Raw genomic sequence first — 27,137 nt, 5'->3', positions numbered from 1 at the left:
TGTCCTCTGTCATCCCCTTCTCCTCCTGCCTTCAATCTTTCCCAGCATCAGGGTCTTTTTCCAGTGAGTCAGCTCTTTGCATCAGGTAGCCAAAGTATTGGAGCTTCAGCTTCAGCATCAGTCCTTCCAATGAATATTCAGGACTGATTTCCTTTAGGATTGACTGATTTGATCTCCTTGCCTGCCAAGGGACTCTCAAGAGTCTTCTCCAAAACCACAGTTCAAAAGCATCAATTCTTCGGTGCTCAGCCTTCTTTATGGTCCAACTCTCACATCCATACATGACTACTGGAAAAACCATAGCTTTGACTATATATACTTTGTTGGCAAAGTGAAGTCTCTGCCTTCTAATACACTGTCTAGGTTTGTCATAGCTTTTCCTCCAAGGAATTCTTTTAATTTCATGGCTGCATTGACCATCTACAGTGGTTTTGGAGCCCAAAGAAAATAAAGTCTCTCATTGTTTCCATTGTTTCCCCATCTATTTGCCATGAAGTGATGGAACTGGGTTCTTAGTTTTTTGAATGTTGAGTTTTAAGCCAGCTTTTCCACTTTCCTCTTTCACCTTCATCAAGAGGCACTTTAGTTTCTCTTCACATTCTGCTATTAGAGTGATATTGTCTGCATATCTGAAGTCATTGATATTTCTCCTGGCAGTCTTGATTCCAGCTTGTGATTTATCCAGCCTGGCATTTCGTTTGATGTACTCTGCATGTAAGTTAAATAAATGTGTGGCCATTTTAATATTGAAGATGGAAGAAAAAAGAGCAACATTTTCAGCATGTTATAGTTTATTATTCCAAGAAAGGTAAAAATCCAACTGAAACACAAAAAAAGATTTGTGCAATGTATGGAGAAGGTGCTGTGACTGATCGAACATGTCAAAAATGGTTTGTGAAGAGTCATGCTGAGATTTCTTGTTTGACAATGTTTCACAGTTGGGTAGATCCCTTGAAGTTGATAGGGATTACATCGATACATTAATTGAGAACAATCGATGTTATACCACATGGGAGACAGCTGAGATACTCAGAATATCCAAATCAAGTGTTGAAAATCATCTGCACCAGATTGGCATGTTAATCACTTTGATATTTGGGTTCTACATAAGTTAAGCAGAAAAAAAAAACCTTCTTGATAATATTTCTGCTTGCAATTCTCTACTGAAACATAACAAAAAATGTTCTGTATTAAAAAAAAAATTATGACAGGTGATGAAAAGTGGATACTTAACTATAATGTGAAATGGAAGAGATTGTGGAGCAAGCAAAATGAACCACCACCAACCACACCAAAGACCAGTCTTCATCCAAAGAAGGTGATGCTGTGTATGTGATGGGATTGGAAGGGAGTCCTCTATTCCTTCCAGAAAACCAGATGATTAATTTCAAGTACTGCTCCCAATTAAACCAAATGAAGGTTTCTGGAATTAGTCAACAGAAATGCATAATCTTCCATCAGAATAACACAAGACCGCATATTTCTTTGATGATCAGCCGATAAGCGCTATACAGCCTGACTGGGAAGTTCTGATTCATCTGCTGTATTCACCCGACATTGCAGGTTTAGATATTCGTTTATTTACGTCTTTACAAAATTCTCTTAATGGAAAAAAATTTAATTCCCTGGAAAACTGTAGAAGGCACCTGGAACAATTCTTTGCTCAAAAAAGATAAAAAGTTTTGGGAAGATGGAATTATGAAGTTGTCTGAAAAACAGCAGAAGGTGGTGGAACAAAATGGTGAATATGTTGTTTCATAAAGTTCTTGGTAAAAAGTAAACGTGTGTATTTTATTTTTACTTAAAAACCAAAGGAAAATTTTGGTTAATTCAGTAAGTGAATTAGAGACAAGAAAAGCAATAGAAAAGATCAATAACACTGAGCTGGTCATTTGAAAAAAATAAAATAAACAAATCCTTAGCTAAGCTAACAAAAGATGAAAGAGAAGACTCAAATGAATAAAATCAGAAATGAAGGAGGAGACATTACCACTGATAGTGCAGAAATAACTACTATGAACATTTATATACTAACAAATTGGATAACATAGAAGAAATGAATAAATTCCTAGAAACATACACTTACTGAATCATGAAGAAATAGAAAATCTGAACAGACCAATAAAGAGTAAAGAAATTGACTCAATCATCAAAATCTCCCAAGAACAACCACCACAAAAAAACCAGGGTTATATGGTTTCCCTGATGAATTCTACCAAACATTAAAAAAAGAATTAATGCCAGTCAAAACCATAATGAGCTATTACCCTCTCACATCTGTTAGAATGGCTATTATCAGAAAGCAACAGAAAACAGTGTTGGTGAGTATGTGGAGAAAAGGGAATTTTCAACACCATTAGTGGGAATGTAAATTGGCACTGCCACTATGGAACACAGTATGGCGGTTCCTCAAAATATTAAAAATAGAGCTACCATATGATCCAGCAATCCCACTTTTGGCTATATATCCTGGAAAAAAATGAAGTTAGAATCTTGAAGAGATATTTGTACTCACATATTCTTTGCAGTATTGTTCACAACAATATATTAATATGGCTTCCCTGGTGGCTCAGATAGTAAAGCGTCTGTCTGCAATGCAGGAGACCCAGGTTTGATCCCTGGGTTGGGAAGATCCCCTGGAGAAGGAAATGGCAGCCCACTCCAGTATTCTTGCCTGGAAAATCCCATGGACGGCGGAGCCTCGTAGGGTACTATCCACGAGGTCGCAAAGAGTCAGATACGGCTGAGCGAAGGAAAGATCAAAATTTCTTGATATTTGTACAAGAGATTTGTACTCACATATTCTTTGCAGCATTGTTTACAACAATATATTAATATATATAATGGAATATTATTGTCATGAGAAGGAATGAAATTCTGCCATTTTTGACAAGGATGGAACTTGAGGGTATTATGCTAAGTGTAATAAATCAGACAGTGAAAGATATATGCTGTGTGATTTCATTATATGTGAAATCTAAAAAAAATCCCCAAATAAACAAACATAACAAAATATAAACAGTTATAGATTCAGAGAACAAATAAGTGTTTGTCAGAGGAAAGAGGTGCAGGGGGAGCAAAGAAATAGGTGAGGGAGATTAAGATTTACAAATTTCCAGTCGCAAAATGAATGAATCACAGGTATGAAATGTACAATGTGGGGAATATAGTCAATAACTATGTAATATCTTTTTTAGTGATATATTATAACTAGACTTATCCTAGTGATCACTTTGAAACATATAGAAATGTTGAATTACTATGTTGTGTAGTGAGAACTATAGGTCATCTATATTTTAAGTCAATTATATTTTAAAAACAAACAAGCTAACTCATAGAAAACAAGATCAGACTCGTGGTTACCAGAGGCAGGAAGGGGAATTGGATGAAGGCAGTCAAAAACTTGCAGTTGTGAGATAAATAAATACTAGAGATGTAATGTACAACATGATAAATATATGAAATCTATATGTATATGAAATGTTGTATATGAAAGTTGTGGAGACTAAATCCTAAGAATTCTCAACACAAGACAAATTTCATTTTTATTTCTGTAATTCTGTATATGAGATAACAGATGGTCACTAAACTTGTGCTGATAATCACTACGTGATGTTTATAAATCAAATAATTATGCTATACACCTTAAACTTAAACAGTGTTGTGTGTTAATTATATACATTGTCCAGAGAGAGAAAGAGAATTGAGTCTATCCCAGGGTGAAGTGAAGTGTTAGCTGCTCAGTCATGTTCTGACTCTTTGTGACCCCATGGACACAGCCCATCAGGCTGTTCTGTCTGTGGAGTTCTCCAGTCAAGAATACTGGAGTGGGTTGCCATTTCCTACTCCAGGGGATCTTCCCAACCCAGGGGTCAAACTGGGTCTCCTGCATTACGGGGAGATTCTTTTACCGTCTGAGCCACCAGGGAAGCCCTATCCCAGGGTGGTGCTGGCCTCATCGGGTAAGCTCTTCAGGTTTCACCCACAGCAGAAGGCTCAGTACCGTGGGACATGCCATATTAGCTGCTCTGGCTGGGTTAATAAGTTACTGAAGAAAGCTGAAAAAATGTGCTCGTAAACTCACATGAAACTTCTAGAAAGAACCAGGAAGAGTATGAGGGTAGTGAGACGTCCTGCAATAATTGTGGCAGTCAGAGTCAGAAAAAGGGTATTAATGAATACCATATGTGATTTACCCCCTGAGTTACCCTGAGTTCTGAGGCACACAGATTATATGTGAAATACCAATAAATATGCTTCTAATAACTATTAATAAAAGAAATATTACAGTAAATACACAAAAGACAAGAAACAATTTCAAATATGATATCCAGCTCTTCACAGACAGAATGGGCCCAGCAGGCTCTGCAGTACGTTTTCTTTTTCCACCTCATTGCTTTCTGGTCAAATCTCAGGATCTTTCCTTGACTACAATGGTTTGTATCTGAGGCATGCAGCCTGAGCTAAAGATACTTCTTTGCTTCATTTCTCCGTGAAGGACAAATATATCTACATGTATTTCTATCCAGGCCAAACTTTGAATTTGTTTGAGGAAGATAATATTTAGCACACCTGGTGTGAAGAGACCTGTGTGCCATACTGAAGTCTTGACATCTTAGGAAGAAAAAGTGATCATAGGAATAAATCAGGTGTGAGTGTGAGCAAGAGTGATAACAATGACTATGAAGGAAGTTAGACTCAACTGGCTCCCCTGTTGTGTGGAGTTCAGAGTGAGTCAGTGTGATGGACAGATTTATAGCTTTTTTTTTCCCCCAGTCTGAGAAAAATTACTAGTAGTTCTTGGCCTTTTTTGTGCTTTTTTTAGTGACTTGAATGGGAACATAGAAATCATGCTTGTCATACTTATTTAATGTGGCAAAGCTGGGAAAGGTTTTTTGATGATAGACTCAATGTCCAGGAAGTACTAGATAGGCTGGAACATAATAATGAAACTTAAAAATGAAATTTAATAAACTTAAATATTCAACAACTTAACATTAATTCAAATCAATTAAAGTCAGCTGTATTCCTGATGTATGCCCAGGATTACAACTTTTTATGGAAGAAGAAAGAACAAGTTAACAAAACAAAGAGTCTGCTAAGAAAATTAACACAATATTAAGCTGTAATGATACAAGCATTTTGTCTAAATTAAAGCCAGAAGGGGTACCACTTTGTGACTATGTGCTGATCATACTTGAAATACTGCAGATAGAATCTGAATATGCAGGTTTCAGAGCTGTTGAACAAGTAGGTAACTAGACGTGGTGGAAGAAAAGGATGAAGAGAGATCTGGAAGCTATGTGGATGAGATGAAGAGTTCAGCAAGTTTATCCAGGAAAAGAGAACAGGTGTGACAGGTATAGTCAATTCATTGACAGGGAAGTCATGTGGAAGGTGACTGTTGTTACTTTACCTGCCTCCAGAGGGCAGAAAAAGGATCAGTGTGGGCAAATTTTAAGGAGGCAGGTTTCTGAAGACTTGGTTTAGGTCTAGAGTTGTTGATAAAGGGCTGTCCTGGCAAGAAGCATTTTTTCCTTTTCCTGGTGGTGCCCAGTCTGAGGTTGGGTGCTAAGCTGTCATTGATATGGAGCAAAGATTCTGCTTTGGGAGCTAGCAGGCCAAAAATCTTTAGCTCACCGTCAACCCTGTGATTTTATGAGCCCTGACAGCTATTTACCTTCTACCTGAATAGTTCTGATAACTGTGGATCAGATCTTCTTGTTTGAAATTATTTCTAATACACACACACAAACACACACACACTCACACACAGGGCTACAATTTTCCCTTGTCTTGCAATGAACAATAGTAAGGAAGGTGAGACTACAGGCTGACTGGTAAAACTGTTCTGGAGAAATGTCAAGTTGCAACATTGCTCTTAGATTTTATTATTGACTGAGCCAGATATCCTTTAGTCTAGTTCATACTCCAGTGAATTCCTAAGTCTTTAAAACTGGATTAATTGGCTCTTCATCAATATTTGTATTACAGCTGGCATCAGATCTGGCTCAGAATATTAGAGCAAAAGGTAGATGCAAAGAGTTAGTACCCTCTAAGGTCAAGATTGTGTTTCAAGATAAGAGACAAGACTGAGCTTGCCTATGAGAATCTAGCAACCCTAGCTGCAGGCTGAGGTAGGATGTGAAGACTGAGAACCTGCGTGGGTCTTCTGGATATTAGGTATTACTAGCTAATGTGATCGGAGAAGGCACTGGCGACCCACTCCAGCACTCTTGCCTGGAAAATCCCATGGACGGAGGAGCCTGGTGGGCTGCAGTCCATGGGGTCGCTAAGAGTCGGACATGACTGAGTGACTTCACTTTCACTTTTCACTTTCATGCATTGGAGAAGGAAATGGCAACCCACTCCAGTGTTCTTGCCTGGAGAATCCCAGGGACGGCAGAGCCTGGTGGGCTGCTGTCTATGGGGTCGCACAGAGTCGGACACGACTGATGTGACTTAGCAGCAGCAGCAGCTAACGTGATCAGCTAGTGAATTTAGAAATCTTAGGCTGAGAAGTATTACAGGCTTAACGGCTTGAGACCTTTTCAATGCTAGTTTCAAATATATTAAAGTTGCATTTCTTTTGTTATAAAGTAAGTTATCTAAGATCAGGAAGTTTGACTTTGAACATTTTCTTTAAATTTTAAAATACAACTCAACCCACATTACAATGGGTGATGGAAGGGTTTTTAAGTCTGTATATTTTGTTATATATAGGCCTTAACTTCTAGGCATCTCATTTGGATATTAATTTTTGTACTAGAGCAAGTCCTAAGTTGCTTTTGGAGCAAAGTTATGACTGTAGTTCTGTAACTTTAGACCTACGGTGGCAGATGACTTGGGTTTTCAACACCAGATGGTAATACTCATTGCCTTAAGTTGAGATCCTCCTTCCCATTTGCAGAACTACCTCTCTGGGCTAAGACTTCATATCTCCCACATAGGTTCAGGGCATACCTCTATGATATGAACCATATTCTACATCCTACTGCCAGAATAATCAACTTTGAAACCTCCTTCAGTCACTTCACGCCTTTATAATCCTACAGTGATTTCTCATTGTACTAAATTTAAATCCTTCAACATGTAGTTGGGAGCCCTCTCAAAAATTTCCCTGTAGTAAAGGCATCTTCATTCATTCATTCAAGGGGAGGAAGAAATATTTATATATTGAGTATCAGGTGCTAGAGGTTTTTATTCCTTACACCCTTAGCAGGAAGACAATATCACTAGTTAATAAGTAACCGACCCAGGAGTAGAGAACTTTAAAAGCTTGACTAACGTCACTGGCTTTTGTCTAATAATTTCCATGCTTTTTCCCCTACACCATACTTCCTCTCATTTTGCAAACACTGACTGGCTTTCTATTCTGTGCCAAAACTGATGTTAGGCGTTAGGATAAGAAGACAAATGAAACACTGAGATTATATATATGAAAATGCATTTAAAATTTTAAGGCATTTTGTGTCATTGATTCTTCTTAATCAGAACACATTCAATCTAGTGGTAGAAACCAGGAGAAATAATTCTGTTATCTTAATTTCTCTTGCTTGCTTTTACCTCCTTTGCCAAGCCTGTCTTTCTACACTTAGATTCAAACTTCCACCCTCTGAAGTTTGGCCATTTATCTAGTCATTCAGATTCTTCCATATCCTTTAAAATTAATTTATTCAACAAACATTTATAAGGGGGGTATTGTATTCAAAGCTCCATGCTAGGTTAATGGTGGGGATACAAAAATGAACAAGACCAGTCAAGTGGAAGAGATATACAGTAACTTCAGAGCAATGTGAGAAGAACTGAAAAGGATTATGAGATTGTGGGGAAAACAGCTGTGAGACTACGGGAAGGGAGGGACGGAGTGATCAGAGATGAAGAAACGCTCTTCAGATAGGGGGAAAGATAGAAGTATGCTCCAGACAGAGTGAAGGCAGGTGTGGAGTGGCAGTGGTGCTTGGACGTCAGGAGAGTTCAGCGGGGCTGGAGGCCATGGCTCAGGGGCAAGCCAGAGAAGCTGAGGCAGGAGCTGGGGAATCTCTGCTTTTTCTTTTTTCCCTTCCAATACAGGACTATGACCTAGGATTGGAACTTTGTTCTAGAAAGATGGCTTCAAGAGACCCTTTGGGAGTATTTGGGAAAAGAAGTCAATGAGGGCCGAGGGCCCCAATGCATAGACTCATCATTACTCCTCTCATCTGCAAAAAGAACCGCAAATTTCATGAGAAAAGGAGTTATTTCTCAGTATTCTTTTATGTTCTTCAGGCTTGAATACAGTACTATGTACAATAACTTTATCTGACAAATGGTTTTTATGTATTTTTTAGATCAATGAAAGTAGTATGTTGCATCTGGTTGCTACCTCGTCCTGCTTTGTAGCCTAATCGGTTCAGTTCAGTCCCCCAGTTGTGTCAGACTCTTTTCAACCCCATGAACCGCAGCACGCCAGGCCTCCCTGTCCATCACCAACTCCCGGAGTTCACTCAAACCCATGTCCATTGAGTTGGTGATGCCATCCAACCATCTCATCCTCTGCCGTCTCCTCCTCCTGCCCTCAATCTTTCCCAGCATCAGGGTCTTTTCCAATGAGTCAGCGTATATAACAATGTAGCCTAATAACTGAGGCTGCTGCTGCTACTGCTGCTGCTAAGTCGCTTCAGTCGTGTCTGACTCTGTGCGACCCCATAGACGGCAGCCCATCAGGCTCCCCCATCCCTGGGATTCTCCAGGCAAGAACACTGGAGTGGGTTGCCATTTCCTTCTCCAATGCATGAAAGTGAAAAGTGGAAGTGAAGTTGCTCAGTTGTATCCAACTCCTAGCGACCCCATGGACTGCAGCCCACCAGGCTCCTCCGTCCATGGGATTTTCCAGGCAAGAGTACTGGAGTGGGGTGCCATTGCCTTCTCTGATAACTGAGGTTAACTGTAATTATTTAGAATACCTGGGAAGCTAAAAGAGAGACTGGCCTCTTTGGGATGACTTCTACTTACTTGTCTGCCTGGATAATTTGAGGGGTGACATGGGATGCAGTCAGTTTACCATTTTGAGTCTATACAACAGGATACATTACATTTGGCTTAATTAGTATAAACACTGCTGCTGCTGCTGCTAAGTCGCTTCAGTTGTGTTCGACTCTCTGCGACCCCATAGACCGCAGCCCACCCGTCCCGGGGATTCTCCAGGCAAGAACACTGGAGTGGGTTGCCATTTCCTTCTCCAATGCATGAAAGTGAAAAGTGAAAGGGAAGTCGCTCAGTCGTGTCCGACTCTTAGCAACCCCATAGACTGCAGCCTACCAGGCTCCTCCACCCATGGGATTTTCCAGGCAACAGTACTGGAGTGGGGTGCCGTTGCCTTCTCCGAATATAAACACAGTAGTTACCTAATGAGTCCTACTGTGCCTTATGCATTATACTCTGTTTGATACAGAAATACAGACAGGAGTAAGGAACAGTCTCTGCTCTTAGGAGCGCATATTGGGCACCGAAAAGGGGAAACATACACTGTAACTTTGGTATTAATATAATAAAATCTCTTAATGCTATGTGAATGGTATGAACAAAGTGCTGAGGGAAATAGAGAAAGGAGGTGACAGAACAGCTCACAAGGTTGTGGGGATTTTAAAAAAGTTCAGTTCAGTCGCTCAGTCGTGTCCGACTCTTTACGACCCCATGAACCGCAGCACGCCAGGCCTCCCTGTACATCACCAACGCTCGGAGTTCATTCAAACTCACGTCCATCGAGTCGGTGATGCCATCCAGCCATCTCATCCTCTGCCGTTCCCTTCTCCTCCTGCCCCCAATCCCTCCCACCATCAGAGTCTTTTCCAATGAGTCAACTCTTCGCATGAGGTGACCATAGTACTGGAATTTTAGCTTTAGCATCATTCCTTCCAAAGAACATCCAGGACTGATCTTCTTTAGAATGGACTGGCTGGATCTCCTTGCAGTCCAAGGGACTCCCAAGAGTCTTCTCCAACACCACAGTTCAAAAGCATCAATTCTTCGGCGCTCAGCTTTCTTCACAGTCCATATATGTGCAAATGAAAAAATGTCTTATTCTTAACTCTGATAATTACACAGCAAACCCCGCATTTATACCGGTGTTGGCGATCTTGGCAGAACATGAACTCCTCGCCTTTCAGGAGTTGCTAGTTCCCTTAAGCCTCAGACTTCTTTAAAGTCTAGCTGAACTAAAAGGAGTTTCTGGATAGTTATGCAGGACTAGAGCGAAACGGAGGATCCCACAGTTCCTGCGAATCGGGGCTTGTGGAGGCGGTTATACTCTGCAGATTACGGCAGTGGGCGGGCCCCAAATCCCCATGTGGTCCCGACATCATTGACATGGCGGAATCCCCCATCTAACCCTCCTGGTAGTTATTTGAGCGGCGGCGGCGGCCGGAGGAGGAGGAGATCGGCGGTGGGGACGGCGGCGGCGGCGGCGGGAGCAGCGAAGGGGCGGCAGGGATTCTCGGGGCTGTCGGCTGGGGAGGCGTGGGAGACCCGGTGTGTGGCGCGCCCGGAGCCCCGCGTTTCAGCCCCAGGGAAGGTAAGGGATGCAGGAGCGGGAGTCTGGAGGGGACCGGGATCCCAAGTCTCTGCCGCCGCTCTCGGCGCGCTGGAAAGCCCCGTCCGGACGCAGAGTCTGCCAAAGTGCGTGCCTGTCCCGGAGCGCTTCGGGAGCGCCGGGCTTCCCGAGGAAAACTTGCCGCCAGAGTGCTGGGGCGCCCTGCGCTGATCTGGGCACCCCGGGAACAGGGGGCCCGGTGTGGGGGGTGCCGGCCTGCGCTTTGGGGCCGCGTCTTACTGGTCTCCCGGCCCCCGCTCATCCATACAGCTGGCCAAGGTTTGGAGGAGGGAAAGAAACGGGTAGATTCTTTCTTGATGGGGAAAAAAAAAATCTGGGCAGTGGTTCCCGGGCTCTCCCTCCCCCCTCGCCCTCCCTAGCCTTCCCAGCAGATTTTGTCCGAGGAATCCGCTCCCCCTCCCGGAATCTCCGCGGCAGGAACGCTGCCCAGGAGGGGGAGGGCGGGCGGAGAGGCCGAGGAATCTTCGACGTGTCACTTTCTGAGGCTGTAGATTTCCATATGGTGGAGGGAGGAGGGCGGGTGTGCGAAGTGGGGCTGAAGTCGGGCCGCCTCTCCGCGCCAGGCGTGGGCGGGCCGGGACCTCCGACCCGGGGATGCTCGCGGGGAGGGTCCCGAGCCCGAGCCGGCCCCCGGCCCAGGCCAGGCCTCTCAGGGACACTCCCCGCCTCGCCGCTGGCCACCTCAGTGCGCGCCACGTCCTCCCTCCCCGTCCTGCCCCCCGGGCTCCCCCCGGGCTGGGGGCGGTAACCGGCGGCAGCGGCCGGACTCGGCGAGCCTGGCGGCTGGAAGCTCGGGCGGGGGAGTGGGGCGCGGCGGGAAGGAGCGGGCGACCCGGTGTGTGGGCCAGCGTAGCTCCGGTCAGTCGGTCACCCCGAGGGGCTCCCGGGCCGGGGTGGGGCGGGCGGGCGGAATCCGCGCCCCGAGGCGGCCGGGAGGGGCCGCGCGGACCGTCTGGTGCCCGCGGCTGGGCGGGGGCCGGCCGGCGTGGGAAGGGCTTGTCACTCCGGGCGGAAAGTGGGGCCTCGGGCTGTGCCCGCGAACTTTCCCAAAGGTCCGGTCCCCGCGCCCCGTAAGAGCCCGAGCACCCGGGCCTGATGTCCCCGGAGACGGGGCAGGGCCGCCCGGCGGCGCCGTTGGCGGGGAGGCTTCCAGGAGTGCGCGGTTGGAGTTGGAGCTTTTCGAATCTCAACTCCCACCCTTCTATCTTTGACTAAGGGAAGCGATGGCATTTTATCTAGACAGTACCGTTTGCGGACTGCCTTAAAAGTTAAAACTTTTAATTTTTTTCTCATCAGTCCAGCACGTTCTTGAAACAAGATTTGGAATTTGGCCGCAGTGGGCCGAAGCCGGGGCCGCAGATTCATACGTTGATCTCTCCATCCTTGTTGGTTTCTAGTCTCCCTCCCCCTCTTCCACCCAGGCTTAATCATATTTTGGAACGGGCGAGGTCTTTTGTTGGGTGGGCACCCCCCTTGATTGCTTGTCTGTTTATTTTTTGATGTGCAGTTAATTTGATTTGAATTTCCTCCAGTTTCCAGGCTCTCGTAGGGAAAGCTAAGGAAGAGGGAATACGCCACCTTTTTTTTTTTCTTCTTTTTTTTAATGTGGAGAGAGGTGGGGCATTGGGAAAGGGGAGGCACGGTGGTTGTGGGCAAAGAGTCAGAGGGAGCAGACAGACCCGGAAGAAAAGGAATCTGCTCTGGAATAACACTTTTTTTTTTTTTTGAGGCTTCTGGCCTCTGGCAAAAATGCTCTGTTCTACTGCCTGAGCTGCTCTTTACTCTCAAGTTAGAGCTGTGACACGGGGCCGGGACTACGCCCGGGGGAAGAGCCCATGCAGCCACGCCAAGAGCAGCCTGTAGCCCTGGTTTTGTGCCTTGTATGGGGGCCAGTGGTTTCCCCTGGTTGGAAGCGGCCTCTGTGGAACCGGCGTTTTGTAAATTTCCTGGCTCTCCGGGAGCGGCTGTTAATGACGGTAAAGTCTTTGGGCTTGCTTTCTGGTCCTGCAAAGGAACCTCACCTGTAAGGTCACTCGCCTCCCTCCACCATACGGAAATTCTCACTTTGTTTAGACACGAGAGGGTCACGCACAAGCTGGCCAAGAATGAGGCATACTTGGTAGAAAGAAAAAGTCACTAAAAAATGGTACTTAAATTCCTAGGCGCTTTTAAAATGTTTTGGTTTATATGCTCCTAAGAGAAAAGAATTCTACATAAAGATAGTGTTCATTTTAAAAGAGATCTTAAAACTGTAAGATATCATCATGGGATAGGAGGTTGTAGCTTCTAATTACAGTATGTACAATTTCAGAAAGATATTCCAGTAACCTTTTAAGACAGACTTTATAAATAGCTCACGTCAGACCATGGGCTATATTGGAGAGTCAGTCTTCTGGGGTTTCTGGAGGAATGGTTGGGATCAGTTAGGAAGCTGGCTCTAGGAGCCTAGGTAGTAGTTTACTCAGTAGGAGTTTTGCCTAACATTTCATTTAAAGTGGCGACATTTGATAGTGTCCTTAGAACTGAAAACCTGAAGAACCTCCCAACTTTTCAGTTTTAGGAGAATGAGGCCCAGTGAGGGGGAATGACTTGTTCCGTGTTTGTGATTTTAGATTAAAATGCAATACTAGATTAATAATTACTCTTTTGGATATCTAATGTGTACTAAGTACTGCATATAGTGGTGGGTTGTTTTTTTTTTTTTAACATTATCTCATTAAAATTCTAATAGTCTTTCAATTTAGGTGATGTTAAGGACATTTTATAGACAAGGCATTGAGGTTCATAGAAATTTAGCAACTTGCACAAGATCACATAGAATTTTCTTTGGTGATGAAATTGGTTTTATATCTCTGCTGTCCAGTATGGCAGTCACCAGGCACGTGTAACTGTTGTACCATTTAAAATGTGGCCTGTTCGTAGAAGAACTACATTTTAAATTGTATTTACTTTTAATTATTTTAAACTGCTACTTGTGGCTAGTGGTTAGGTACCCCGATTTTGGGGACTGTAAAGAGGAACTTTCTCTCAAATCTATTTATGTTTAACTGGATCCCATTCCTTTTTAAGATTGCCTAGTTCAGTTTGCTTTCTTCCATACCACCAGAAGATGCTTAGATTTAGTTGTTAAGTGGAATTCAAATACCAGATTACCTGTAGCTCAAAAACAAGCAAATAATTGTTTTAAAAATACTTGCCTGTCATAGTAAAAACTGATAGACAAAAACTTTAAATGACATTTTCTGTTTGATTGAAATAACTGCTTATAGGAATTGTTGGTTATTTTCAGTATAATAAAGGAGTATAAGTAGGGAATGGTATGAAAAAATCACTAATAAGTTGAAAAAAACTACTCCCAGTATCCATTTACCTGTTCATTGGGTGATTTTTTTCAAATGTGTTCATTCAGGTAAATAATATAACCAAATCAGCATTCACTTTCCTCATCTAGCTGCATGATTAACCTGAAGAATTAAAATCATTGCTTTACTACCAAAGGAAGATTCTCTTGGTGGCATATGGTCAAATAGTTTTCTGATAAGTGGATTTAATTTAAATCTTTTGCATTTTAGAATTTATTTGGTAGAAGGAATTTCAACAACTTTATTTTATTAATATATGAAAGTGAAAATTCCAACTCATGTTAAAATAAGCATTCATTTATCTGGATTTCATCCATAAATATCCAATAACCCAATACCTTTTTCTTTCCTTTTTTTTTTTTTTTTTGCCTACTGCTTTCAGGAAAAGACAGATGACAAAATAATCTTTTATTAGAATTTTAAAAACAGTAACTTCTAGATTCGTTATAAATGTATCTGAAGCTGCTCTATCTTTCATAGTTATTGTATTGCTCAGGGATAATTGCAGTTCATAATCCTGACCCTAGAGTATTAATGTGATTCTGAAAGACACTAGTAAGTCAGCTTTAAATTGTTCTATATTATTTTAGTGTTGTGTGAATTGTGTGGCCTCCATCTCTGAAAATTGTAAATTCAACTAAAGGTGAGGCATCAGTTAATTAGACCATTCAGATAGCTGAAAAACCTTTCTATACCCTTTCCTGACTATTGGGATCATAGTTATTGTCAAAGAACCAACATAAGAATCATGTTATAAATAGGATTATGGTGTTCTTGTGATCGTGACAAATACTGGAAACATGATTTAACTCAGGATGCATAGTTCCATATTTTGGACATCAAGGTGCTTAATACAAATGAGACATAATTTAAAAGATATTGAAATGATAGGCAAAGATTAGAGATCTCATGGGCCTCCCAAATCTTATATCCCCTAGTGAGGGCCACATCTGAGTATCAGTTTGAAATCAGAATAGTCTGTCAGGGACTTAATTTACTTCTTAGCTGTGTGTCCTTGATAGATTTCTGAAACTCTGTTAGTCTGTTTCTTCATTTTAGTATAAGGAGAAAACATCTTACCTGTACCATTTTTCAAGTGGTTGTCACAAGGGGTTAATATGAGTCAGTGTATTGAACAGTGTTTAGCAAAGCCTTGCACAAACTCCATAGTTTATTACATTGCAAAGTTTAAAAACTGAGTTGTTCTTAGGGAATTAGTTTGCATGTTTTCAGAGACCTCCAAATCGTGTTTGGACACTTTGAAAAATGATTCATTTTTTTTTATTTGTGATGAATTTCAATCTAAAGATTGAAATTTTATTTTCTCCATATTCCTAATGCCGTAGTTGATTTGTGACCTCTCAAAAGTTGTATTTCCTTACATGTGGTCCATAGCTGGTTGGCACTGCTGAAGTGGACAAGACAGTCAGCTTGATTCAGAATCATTCTTAAGGTGGAGGGGAAGAACGACAGTCTCCTAGAGGAATTTCCAAAATTGAATGATAGAGGCATGGGGTTCAGTCCCTGTATGGTATCTTGCTGCTGCTGCTGCTAAGTTGCTTCAGTCATGTCTGACTCTGTGTGACCCCAGAGACGGCAGCCCACCAGGCTCCCCCGTCCCTGGGATTCTCCAGGCAAGAACACTGGAGTGGGTTGCCATTTCCTTCTCCAATGCATGAAAGTGAAAAGTGAAAGGGAAGTCGCTCAGTCGTGTCCGACTCTTAGTGACCCCATGGACTGCAGCCTACTAGGCTCCTCCTTCCATGGGATTTTCCAGGCAAGAGTACTGGAGTGGGGTGTCATTGCCTTCTCCGTATGGTATCTTAGTAAGTCTATTATTTGAGCTTTCAGTAATTATAGCTGCATGTCGAGTGTATGCTCAGTCTCTTCTGACTCTTTGTGACCCCATGGACTGTCGTCTGCCAGGCTCCTTTGTCCATGGGATTCTCCAGACAAAAATACTGGAGTGGGTTGCCATTTCCTCCTCCAGGGGACCTTCTCTACACAGGGATGGAATCCTGCAATGCAGGCAGATTCGTTACCACTAGTGCCACCTGAGAAGCCCCAGAACAGGTTCTTGGTGGGGTGAAGTTTGGGGAATAGGATGGAGGATACTGGAGTGGGTTGCCATTCCCTTCTCCAGGGGATCTTCCCGACTCAGGAATCGAACCTGGGTCTCTTGCATTGCAGGCAAATTCTTTACCATTTGAGCCACCAGGGAAGCCCAGTTATAGCTGAGAATGGGGGGAGAAATCATTTTCTGTATAGGGAAATATTTGCAACCTACTGTGTTTTCACTTTGGAAATCACAATGCCTCTTCTTCACTTTAATGAGGTTAATACATTCAATGAGAGTGGTAAGACATTCAGTTCAGTTCAGTCATTCAGTTGTGTCTGACTCTTTGAGACCCCATGGACTGCAGCACACCAGGCTTCCCTGTCCATTACTAACTCCTGGAGCTTACTCAAACTCATGTCCACTGAGTTGGTGATGCCATCCAACTATCTCATCCTCTGTCATCCCCTTCTCCTCCCGCCTTCAATCTTTCCCAGCATCAGGGTCTTTTCCAGTGAGTCAGTTCTTTTCATCAGGTGGCCAAAGTATTGGAGTTTCAGCTTCAGCATCAGTCCTTCCAATGAGTATTCAGGAATGATTTCCTTTACGATGGACTGGTTGGATCTTCTTGCAGTCCAAGGGACCTCAAGAGTCTTCTCCAACACCACAGTTCGAAAGCATCAGTTCTTCAGCACTCAGCTTTCTTTATAGTCCAACTCTCACATCCATATGTGACTACTGGAAAAACCATAGGTTTGACTAGATGGACCTTTGTTGGCAAAGCAATGTCTCTGCTTTTTAATATGCTGTCTAGGTTGGTTATAGCTTTTCTTCCAAGGAGCAAGTGTCTTTTAATTTCATGGCTGCAGTCACTATCTGCAGTGATTTTGGAGCCCAAAGAAATAAAGTTTTCTACTGTTTCCATTGTTTTTCCATCTATTTGCCATGAAGTGATGGGACTGGATGCCATGATCTTCGTTTTTTGAATATTGAGCTTTAAGCCAGCTTTTTCACTCTCCTCTTTCACTTTCATCAAGAGGCTCTTTAGTTCCTCTTCACTTTCTGCCATAAGGGTGGTGTCACCTGCATATCTAAGGTTATTAATGTTTCTCCCGGCAGTCTTGATTCCAGCTTGTGCTTCATCCAGCCCAGCGTTTCTCCATGATGTACTTGCATATAAGCTAAATAAGTAGGGTGACAATATACAGCCTTCACGTACTCCTTTCCCAATTTGGAACCAGTCTGTTGTTCATATCCAGTTCTAACTGTTTCTTCTTGACCTGCATACAGATTTCTCAGGAAGCAGGTCAGGTGGTCTGATATTCCCATGTTTTAAAGAATTTTCCACAGTTTATTGTGATCCACACAAAGGCTTTGGCATAGTGAATAAAGCAGAAGTAGATTTTTTTCTGGAACTCTCTTGCTTTTTCTATGGTCTAGCGGATGTTGGCAATTTGATCTCTGGTTCCTCTGACTTTTCTAAATCCAACTTGAACATCTGAAAGTTCACGGTTCACATACTATTGAAGCCTGGCTTGGAGAATTTTGAGCATTACTTTGTTAGCGTGTGAGATGAGTGCAGTTATGCGGTACTTTGAACATTCTTTGGGATTGGAATGAAAACTGACCTTTTAGTCCTGTGGCCACTGCTGAGTTTTCCAAATTTGCTGGCATATTGAGTGCAGCACTTTCACAGCATCATTTTTAAGGATTTGAAATAGCTCAACTGTGAGCCTGTTATTTTCAAGTAAACCTTAATTCTCATCCTTGTGCAGCTGCTGGGAATGCACTTGGGTAATTGAAAGTGAAAGTCACTCAGTTGTATCTGACTCTTTGTGACCCCATGGACTATACAGCCCATGGAATTCTTCAGGCCAGAATCCTGGAGTCGGTAGCCTTTCGCTTCTCCAGAGGATCTTCCCAACCCAGGGACTGAACCCAGGTCTCCCACATTGCAGGCAGATTTTTTACCACCTGAGCCACCAGGGAAGCCCCTAGGTAGTTGAGGAAAAGCTTTATTCTTTAGTTGACACTGAATGCCTTTGAATATAGGAAAATATTTGTAAGCACTTTTTTTTTGCCTTGAAATACACAATACTGTATATATAGTATTAATGTGTTTTTTAAAAGGCAGAGAATGCTTCAGTCACTGGCTAGGCGGAGGCAGGTTTCTGTTGAAGCAAAGTACAGGCTCACTTGGGAGGATGACTTGATGGTTGGTACTTGAGCTTCCTTGGTGGCTCAGTGGCAAAGAATCTGCCTGCTAATGCTGGAGATGCGGGTTTGATCCCTGGGTTGCAAAGATCCCCTGGAGAAGGAAATGGTAACCTGCTTTAATATTCTTGCCTGGGAAATCCATGGACAGAGGAGCCTGGAGGGCTGCAGTTCATGGGGTTGCGAAGAGTTGGACTGAGCACGCACGTACTTGAACTGTTTGCAAGGTACAGCCAATGAGAAGCAGGTCCCTAGTCACAAGCTTACCCAGAGGGGGATTGTTTATGGTGTGGGTTTAGAGTCAAGGATCTGTCTCTGGAGACCAGAGGTTTGTGGGGGTAGGGGTTGGAACCCATAGAGGAGAGGGGAAGTTGGGAGGTTTTTAAAGCACCAAGAATAAATCCAGTAAGCTAAGACTATAGTGATCATCTATTACAGGTGGGGAAGTTTCTTAATTTAAAAATGTATCAATCCTTGAATCTCTTTTATTGGTCCCTAGTTGAGATATAAAAACACCTGGATTATAATTTCATTGGCTAATGAAAGGTCCTTGCCAGAACTCACCGTCGGTTCAGTCACTGGCTCCTCTCATCTTTTGTTTGTGTAATATTACTACTACTTGTCAGTTTTCATATAGTTGGAGGGAGAAGATTTTAATGGTGTTGAGCCAAAGCTAGCATAATTTGCCATTCTAGTAAGTTTCTGTTTAAAATGTGTCTTGTATTAAATGATTATGTTTGAGTTTAAAATATAATTATGTAATTTTATTTCATTTACTTGTTTATTACTCAGGAGGCAGTTATTGAGTTCTAAACTAGGTGCTTAATGAAATATTCTATGCTGTTCTGACTTTTTTTGCAAATTCAAGACATTTTTCTGTTTACTTCAGGGGTCTTTTGCTCATATTTTTGAGATGTTGTAGAGGGAGCTGTGTTTGCCACCAGACTCCTAGGGCAGGATGTGACAATTTAGTCCTTTGCTCCTATCTGAAATCTGAAAAATGTTAACAATTGGAGCACCTATAGGCTATGTTTAAAACTAAATTTATATAAGAATTAAAGGCTTTTGATACAAACCTTGTTTTAACTTTTTGGAAGATGAACTTTTTTTTATAAAGGCAACCAATCAGAAAAATTTGTTTAAATTAAGTTGATATAATACAGACTCAAAGTGTTCAATTATGAAAAGCTTTCTGTTAAAATAACTATCTGGAAAATTGTCTTCATACATGAGCAAATGTAGTATGTTTGAGACATAATGGAAGATTCTAAAATCCCAGGAAATAACACGATTTAATTTATTCTTAAGGGGCTCAGTCAGTTTCTCCACAGCTGGTGGGAGAGGGTCTCTGTTAAAAATAAATTCATTGTTCTGGATGTAACTAATTAGGAATTTGCAATTATCCAGGCAAGTCTAAGATAAAGTTTGGCTTACTACTCTATATGAAAAGGTTTTACTGTAACAAATTTAAATAGATCATAAGAGGAATATTTACTTAATTGGGAGAACAAACCACTTTAAGCACCTTGGAAAAATCAATTTACTTGAAAACAATGTAAAACTGCAGTATGGGTTGAAAATAGTTCTACTACTGGGCTTTTTCATAGAGGTGTGGGACTGCCATGAAATAAACGGCAATTTTTTCAGTACTGTCACATGAACTAGGAATAGTTAGAAGTATATTTTTGTATACAAAATAAGTCATAACAGTAAGCAAATGTCCACCTCCCCATCTCTCATCCCACTCCCACCAATAGAGTCCCAGATATGCCTGTTGATTTGCTTTGAATGTTTTCTATTGTTATTTGTTTTGCTACTTGTTGTCTCCTCCTGTAAGCACTTGATGGCAGATTGGTGAGAGCAGGTGTTAAAGGCTTAAAAACATCATTATTGCTTTTAACTGCCCATCTCTTCCTCCATATGGGATTGGGCAAAGTTGTGGAAAGCCTGCCAGTGGTATTTAGGTAAGTTTATTATAAATCTTTCCCTTCTACTTTTACTAAAGCAAGGCCTTCCTGGACAGCTTAGTTCCAGGTATTTTGTGAACTGCCCCAAGAAAAGTAAATTTCTTTAAAAAATATTTAAAAATATTTATATCGACTTATTCAGACATGAGGTTTTCAAATACTTGACTTTTTAGAGTTCAGACTGACCAGTTTTTATGGTACAGGTTGTAAATGTAGGATCCTCAATATGCTTTTAGGGTATTATGCTCCTTTTTATCTTATATTGAAAAAAAATTAAAAACACATTTTATATTATTTAAGTCACTTAAGAGAAAAATGTTAAAAGTCATTAGATATTACTGTTCCTCATTTTTCTGTTTTTCTTGTACCAGGAAAAAAAAATCCAATTTAGGGTAATAAAGGTAAATGTTAATCTGAATTAATGAATCAGAGAATACTTGAATATGTTGAATTGGAACACTAATATATTGCTGTTGGGAATGTCCAAAGGTACAGCTGCTGTGGAAAATAGTTTTGTGGTTTCTCAAAAAGTTAAATATAGAATCACCTAGCAATTCCATTCCTAGTATGTACCCCAAATAACTGAAAGCAGGGACTCAAACAGATACTTGTATACCAGTGTTTATACTGATATTATTTAGAATATCTAAAAGGTGAAAAAAGGCCAGATGTCCATTCACAGATGAATGGATAAACAATGTGGTCTGTACATACAGTGGAATATTATTCAACCATAAACAGGAATGAAATTCCAATACATGCTACAACAGAGTTGAGCCTTGGAAACATGCTGAGTGAAATAAGCCAGACACAAAAGGGCAGATATTACATGTTCCTACTTATGTGAGGTCCCTGAAATAGGCAAATTCATAGAGAAGAAAAGGAGAATAGACATTACCAGAAGCAAGGGGAAGAGGAATAGGTATTATACTTTGATCCATCCTGAGCTTCTGTTTGGGATAATGAAAAGTTCTGGAAATGAACAGTGGTGATGGTTGCTCAATATTGTTAATATATTTCATGTACCTGAACCTTCATGTACCCTGAACCATGTGATTAAAAATGGTTAAAATGGCAAATGGTATGTATGTTTTATCACAATAAAAAATTGAAAACAAAATTGGAGATTTCTTCCACATGATTTCAGCTTGCCTCTGTTTGCTCCTCCTCGGTCTACTCCGTGCTGGGTATGTAGATGTTACCCCTCCTTCCCATTGCCTAGTGCAGTGTAAACGGTGATTTCCCCTAGGCCATTTTTGGAGGTCAGTGTTTCCTTATTTTATTAACTGACTTGAATTTAAGAGGAGACTATTTAAAAGTAGGAGATCCCTGGAGAGAGAGAAAAGAAGATATTTTAACATTTAGATGAGCCAGGTAGTTTATTAATATCCACAGACTGTGTAGGCACACAAAGATGGTCTATGATGAATTTCACTGTGAGTCGTCCAGGGAGTAGGATGTACAATTAGACCTGTCATATTTTCTAACCTTTAAACATTTTTTGTAATTTCAATTGTGTCATCTTCCATACTCTAGGAAAACTTTGATTTCCACTTAGAGAAAGGGTCTAAGTCATCTCAGTACTAGTGTTGGAAAAGCATTTAAGGAAACGCATTCTTCAGTTTGTTAGACTAAAACTTACTGAGAGGGGATAGAGTGAGAGAAAGCAAGTATGTAGTATTTTATTCATCTGAACTTATGTCTAGCACCTATTAATTATTCATAATGGTGACTGTTCTCTGAGTGTTGATTTTTTGTTTTGCTTCTGAGATACAGATGTTGAGTTTAGGTAGATCACTTATAAAATGATGGTGCAGGATTTTTGTTAAGTGATTGGATATAAAGCTTAAACATCCGGCATAAAGTGCATGTTATGAATACTGAAAATATCAGATAAAAATCCAGATGGAAAGACTTCACTCCAGAGCCATGATTTTAGGTAATTTATCATTTTCTTTAATTTCTTCTGGCACTATTTCTATACTTTTCAGAACTCTTGTCCTTTTCAGTGTTGTCTGATTGTCTCCTTACTTGAGTGTAGGAATGATTACTTATTTACCTTAATGTCTTTGGAGAGTGCATAGTAAGTGCTCATTGGATGGATGGTTGGATAAATTCCTAGGCTAAATATGCCATTTAAACTTAGTACCTCTTCTAAGACACTCAAGTCATTATTTCTCTGCTGAAGTCGATCTTTTTGAAGCATGGGCGATATTATCGGCATTGTGTTTCCACGGTTTTCCTGAAATTTTTTTTTCTCATGGTAGGGATCTAATAAAATATTAAAAGCATGAGTCACTTTCAGTGCAAACCTAGCCTTTCATCCATTGCTATTTTAAAGAAACAAAGTTCTCCAAAGAGAACATGGATTATTTCCCCCCCATGTTTGTATCATATCACTGATTGATTTTGAAAATACAAATAGAACGAATAGCTTATATTTCTATTCCCTAAAAATGCCACCCTCAATTATGTATGTTTTGCTTGTCTATTGGAGTTAGTTTGGGAATTATAAATTAAGAACATTATTTTTGGAAAAAGGTGACAGTTTAAAATGATCTTCTTATAGGGAAACTCTAGAACGGAGACACTGAGGGGGCAGGAAAAAAAACCCAACATGTGTCTTGCTAAGTGGTTGGGGGTCCAGCAGAGAGAGTTGATTCTGCTAGACTGGAGGCCAGAGTATTTAGTGCTACACTAAGCCATGGAGCTCACTCCAGTACTCTTGCCTGGAAAATCCCATGGACAGGGGAGCCTGGTGGGCTGCCGTCTATGGGGTCGCACGGAGTCAGACACGACTGAGCGCCTTCACTTTCACTTTTCACTTTCATGCATTGGAGAAGGAAATGGCAACCCACTCCAGTGTTCTTGCCTGGAGAATCCCAGGGACAGGGGAGCCTGATAGGCTGCCGTCTATGGGGTCACACAGAGTCAGACACGACTGAGGCGACTTAGCAGCAGCAAGCCATGGAGAAAAGGTAAGAGTGTATGATGGAAATCTGAGGAGACTGACCTCAGCCACTAGCAGGGCGAGGTAAGCATACCTGAGAAGAGAACAATCTCTCCGAGCATCCTAGGGCTAATGTATGGGGCGGAAGGCGCACGTGTGCCCTCATTCATTCAGTCTGGGGTGGGATCTGACATCTTCATTAGGTGTTTCAGGTGAATTCTGTGATCCAACAACTTTGGGAAACTCAGATTTGGGAACTCGGCCCTATTGGTAATCTATCTTTTTCAAGTTTTTTACCTGTTGCCTGCAAAGAGGTGAGGTGGGAGGAGTACTTAGAAGGGACAGCAGAGGACTCTAGTTAGGACCCAGGGCAGAATTGAAGGGTTCCTCAGAAGGGTTTAACGTCCTGTTCTTTGGGATAAAATGATAACCACCCTTAGTGGTTTAATATAGAAACGAGGACACTTGTCATTTGTGCACTCAATCCAAACATTTGGACTGCAAGCCAGATGTAAAATAGTGACCAGCAATAGTTGAGCACATACCACGTGTCAGGGACTTGCATGTATATAAAACTATGAAAGATAGAGAAGATTTCTATTTTTCTGTTTTCACTATCTACTGCAGAAGCCCAATCATACCTGGTGTGCTGTAAATGTATGTCAGTGAACTAAGATTAAAGGATATGCTCAAAAAGGTAGAAAAGATCACCTGGACTGCAGAAGTTTTTTTCAACTATATCACACTGCTGCTTTAATAGTTCACATTAAATGTCTTCTTTGTATCTCCAGACTTGGAACAGGGTCTGTTTGTGTTCCCAGGTAGCTGAATGCTAAGGCTAAGTACTAGTTGAATGCCTTCCATGTGTTCAACCTGTCGATGGTCCAGAAACCTAAAATTTACTTTTGAAACAATAATATTCTGGACATCTCCCAAGAGGGAGATTTTCCTAGATTGTTTTCTGTAATAGCAACTGAACCTTGGATGAGAGAAACCAGAGAATAGAAGTATACTTCATAGAAAGTAATATATGAGAAACTCAATATAGTGAATGGGAATGATCTAGAGCAGCTGATTAAGAAATGGTAGTGAAGTTTTACCTGACTCAGACATGTGGAAAATGCTGTGAGAGAGAGTCCTTTTCACTCAGTGGCAACACCGTTTTGTTCACCTTGCATTCTCTCTCCCCGGTGCCTTTCATTTAAGTTAATTTATATAGTGTAAGATCCTGTACTTATAAGCTGCACCTGGAAAAGCAAGGCCTCGCATTCCTAATACTAACCCTTTCTGTCCTTTTAAGGCTAATAGTTTGTGGTGTTTGGGTTGCACTGAAGGCAGCCACAGGGGTGGGATGAGCCCAGAACTGACTAGAACGTGTCTCGTCTCTGCAAACGCCAAGAGCAGCTCCCGTGGTGCATAAAAGGTGATCTCAGGATTCAGAGAGGCCCTCTGCTTTCCCAGACAGCCCAGGCTAAACCTGGGGAGCTGGCAGCCCTAAATGCTTCCTTTGTTAGAAATTATTGCGCTCCCTACTCCATCTTTAGAAAGTGAGTTCACCAAAGGTGAGTTAAGGACAAAGCTTTGAAGTGGGACCTGACTTGCTTTCTCTCGCTGTGTTTGTGTGTGGGGCGGTGTGGATGAAGAGTAATGAAGATGCAGTGCCCACGGCGGTATCACCTAAACACTGCTGCTTACTCCTTCACGAGAGTGCTGCTCATGGTCCAGAAGGAGCCGTGTGCTTCTCTGGGGATTGTGTGTCCACAGAATGGGGAGGACTGTGAGAACAACCTTCTCTTTGTTTCTCAAAACTTCTGTCCAGGAGGGAGGCTATAAATGGTAAAATGTCCATGACCTGTTGCCATCCCAGAGAGGGGCTCCCTGATGCTGGCCTGCCTACATGCCCTCCTCTCGGTGCAGCTCAGGGCTAGCAAGCCTTTGCCTTGTAACCAGGCTTTCAGAGCTTGATGGTGGTGGTCTTCATGACACAGAGTACTACAGGATCTAACTAACTTTAAAATTTTAAAAATTTTCTTAAATTGAAATATAGTTGATTTAAAATGCTGTGTTACTTTCAGGTATATAGCACAGTGAGTCAGTTATACATATGTGTGTATATATCTATTCTTTTTCAGATTCTTTTCCACTATAGATTACTACAGAATGTAGAGTGTGATTCCCTGTGCTCTACAGTAGGTTCTTGTTGGTTATCTGTTTTATATATAGGAGTATGTGTGATTGAACTAACTTGTAAGAGCACTTAATTTTAAAACATCTATTTTATGCCTTAAGGTGTAGAGGAAACAGTGTTAAGCACTGTACAAAAGGGAGTATGTTTTCATTTTTGCATTTGGGCACTTTGTTGTCTTAAGTTCTAAATTGCTTGGATCCTCGCCTGTCTAACCCTTTGTACACTTTTACCACTTTTCACCTGAAAGTGGAGGTTTATTGATATGTAATTAATTTTGGATAAAAGATGCTGAAATTGCCCATGTGTATGCTCATATTCAAGGAAATTATGAAATCAGCTTTGAGCCTCCTAGAAAGGAAGTTCAACTTTTAAAATGCTGCCCTTTTAAAATTATTTAGCTGTTTAGTGAATATGTCTCATTATTTATACTTAGCACATAAAAATACTGGATATGGATGTTCTTTTGTTATGCCACAAATGAAGACTGATAATTCCCAACCCCCTAGCTATATCCCTGAATTTTAGACCAATGTATTCAACTATAGATCTTTACCTTAATTCCCACAGGCATTTCCAACTGAGTCTACCTGCTGTCTTTTTTTTTTTTAAAGAGACTTATGGGAGCAGGGAGAAGAAATGGATAATAATTTTTAAGGCTTGTGTCTTAATTCAGGTTTTAATTAGCAACAGATATCTTTAATTTGGACTTCCCAGGTGTTACTAGTGGTAAAGAACTCCCCTGCCAGTGCAGGAGACATAAGAGATGCGGATTCAGTTGCTGAATTGGGAAGATCCCCTGGAGAAGGGCATGGCAACCTACTCCAATATTTTTGCCTGGAGAATCCCATGGACAGAGGAACCTGGTAGGCTGTAGCCCCTAGGGTTACAAAGAGTTGAACACGCCTGAAGCGACTTAGCACACACGCATCTTCAATGCAAAATTTCTTTACTAATGCAGTTGAATTATTTCCAGGTATATTTGATTTTGACATTCTGATCTTGCTATGTGGTTACTGGCCTGTAGCTTTAACTGTATTTTAATGATACCTGGGACACTCTGATAATTTTAAAACCTAGTCTTTTAGATTTTTCTATTTTCTTATTAAATTTGTGGAAACAATGTCATTTCCTATTTATGTTTTACTTTCCAATTCTCTTAGTTCAGTTTTCTCAGGAGTGCAAACCCATTAAAGCATAGTAGTTGGCTAATAAGAGAAAATTGAGGGTACAAATAAATTTTCCCTAGATTCCCTTAGCTTCATTTTGTTTGGAGTAATTTTAGGCCCCGAGTATTTGCCATTAACGTTCTATTTTTGCAGGCTTTCCTCTCTCGCTTTTGTGAGAAGCAGGGATTGTAGGAGGGAGTAGAGGAAAGTAGGCCAGGTTTGAGAAGGATGTAGTGCCAATGAAGGTGAGTGAGTTTGTCTCTATTATCTTTTATGTGGGATGATGAGTTTTCCAAATTCTAATTTCCACTGAGTCATCTGTGAGTTCAGTAGAGGGGCAGTTCTTTGTCTGCTGTCAGATGTTCTGCTTGGCAGATTAATGAACAACCTTTTTTTTTTTTTTTAAGTATTTTTAATGCAGATTGCTGTATTTTTATATTTTTAGTTAAATGTCCATTTTGGCCAAGAAATAACTTTTTCATGCCATTTTTTCAGGAAAAGCATACTAATAACTTTCTAGAAAGCTTAATCACAAGATAGGTTGGATGAAAAGGAAACATCTTTTAGAGAAACCACTCTTCTTGGAAGTTTTCTAGTTCTTGTCTGTAAATAATAGCAGAGTATCACATACAATTTTTTTATT

At 41.3% G+C, this 27,137-nt stretch overlaps 1 protein-coding gene across 2 annotated transcripts in view; it reads left to right on the top strand.

Moving 5' to 3' along the window:
- The first annotated feature begins 10,023 nt into the window (after positions 1-10,023).
- The window catches only part of FNDC3B (fibronectin type III domain containing 3B), a 358,778-nt gene continuing 341,664 nt past the window's right edge, over positions 10,024-27,137 (top strand). Inside the window, exon 1 of one of the 2 annotated variants that reach the window (XM_027541011.1) lies at positions 10,024-10,552. The gene's annotated coding sequence lies outside the window, so the exon portion shown is untranslated. Of the gene's footprint in view, positions 10,553-11,095; positions 11,450-27,137 lie in introns of those variants that run through there. The other variant, XM_027541003.1, reaches the window with a different exon arrangement.

Source organism: Bos indicus x Bos taurus, chromosome 1 (genome assembly GCF_003369695.1).
Source record: "Bos indicus x Bos taurus breed Angus x Brahman F1 hybrid chromosome 1, Bos_hybrid_MaternalHap_v2.0, whole genome shotgun sequence".
Lineage (NCBI taxonomy): Eukaryota > Metazoa > Chordata > Mammalia > Artiodactyla > Bovidae > Bos > Bos indicus x Bos taurus.
The sequence above is the reverse complement of the archived record's forward strand: the minus strand, read 5'-3'. Positions and strand labels throughout refer to the sequence as shown.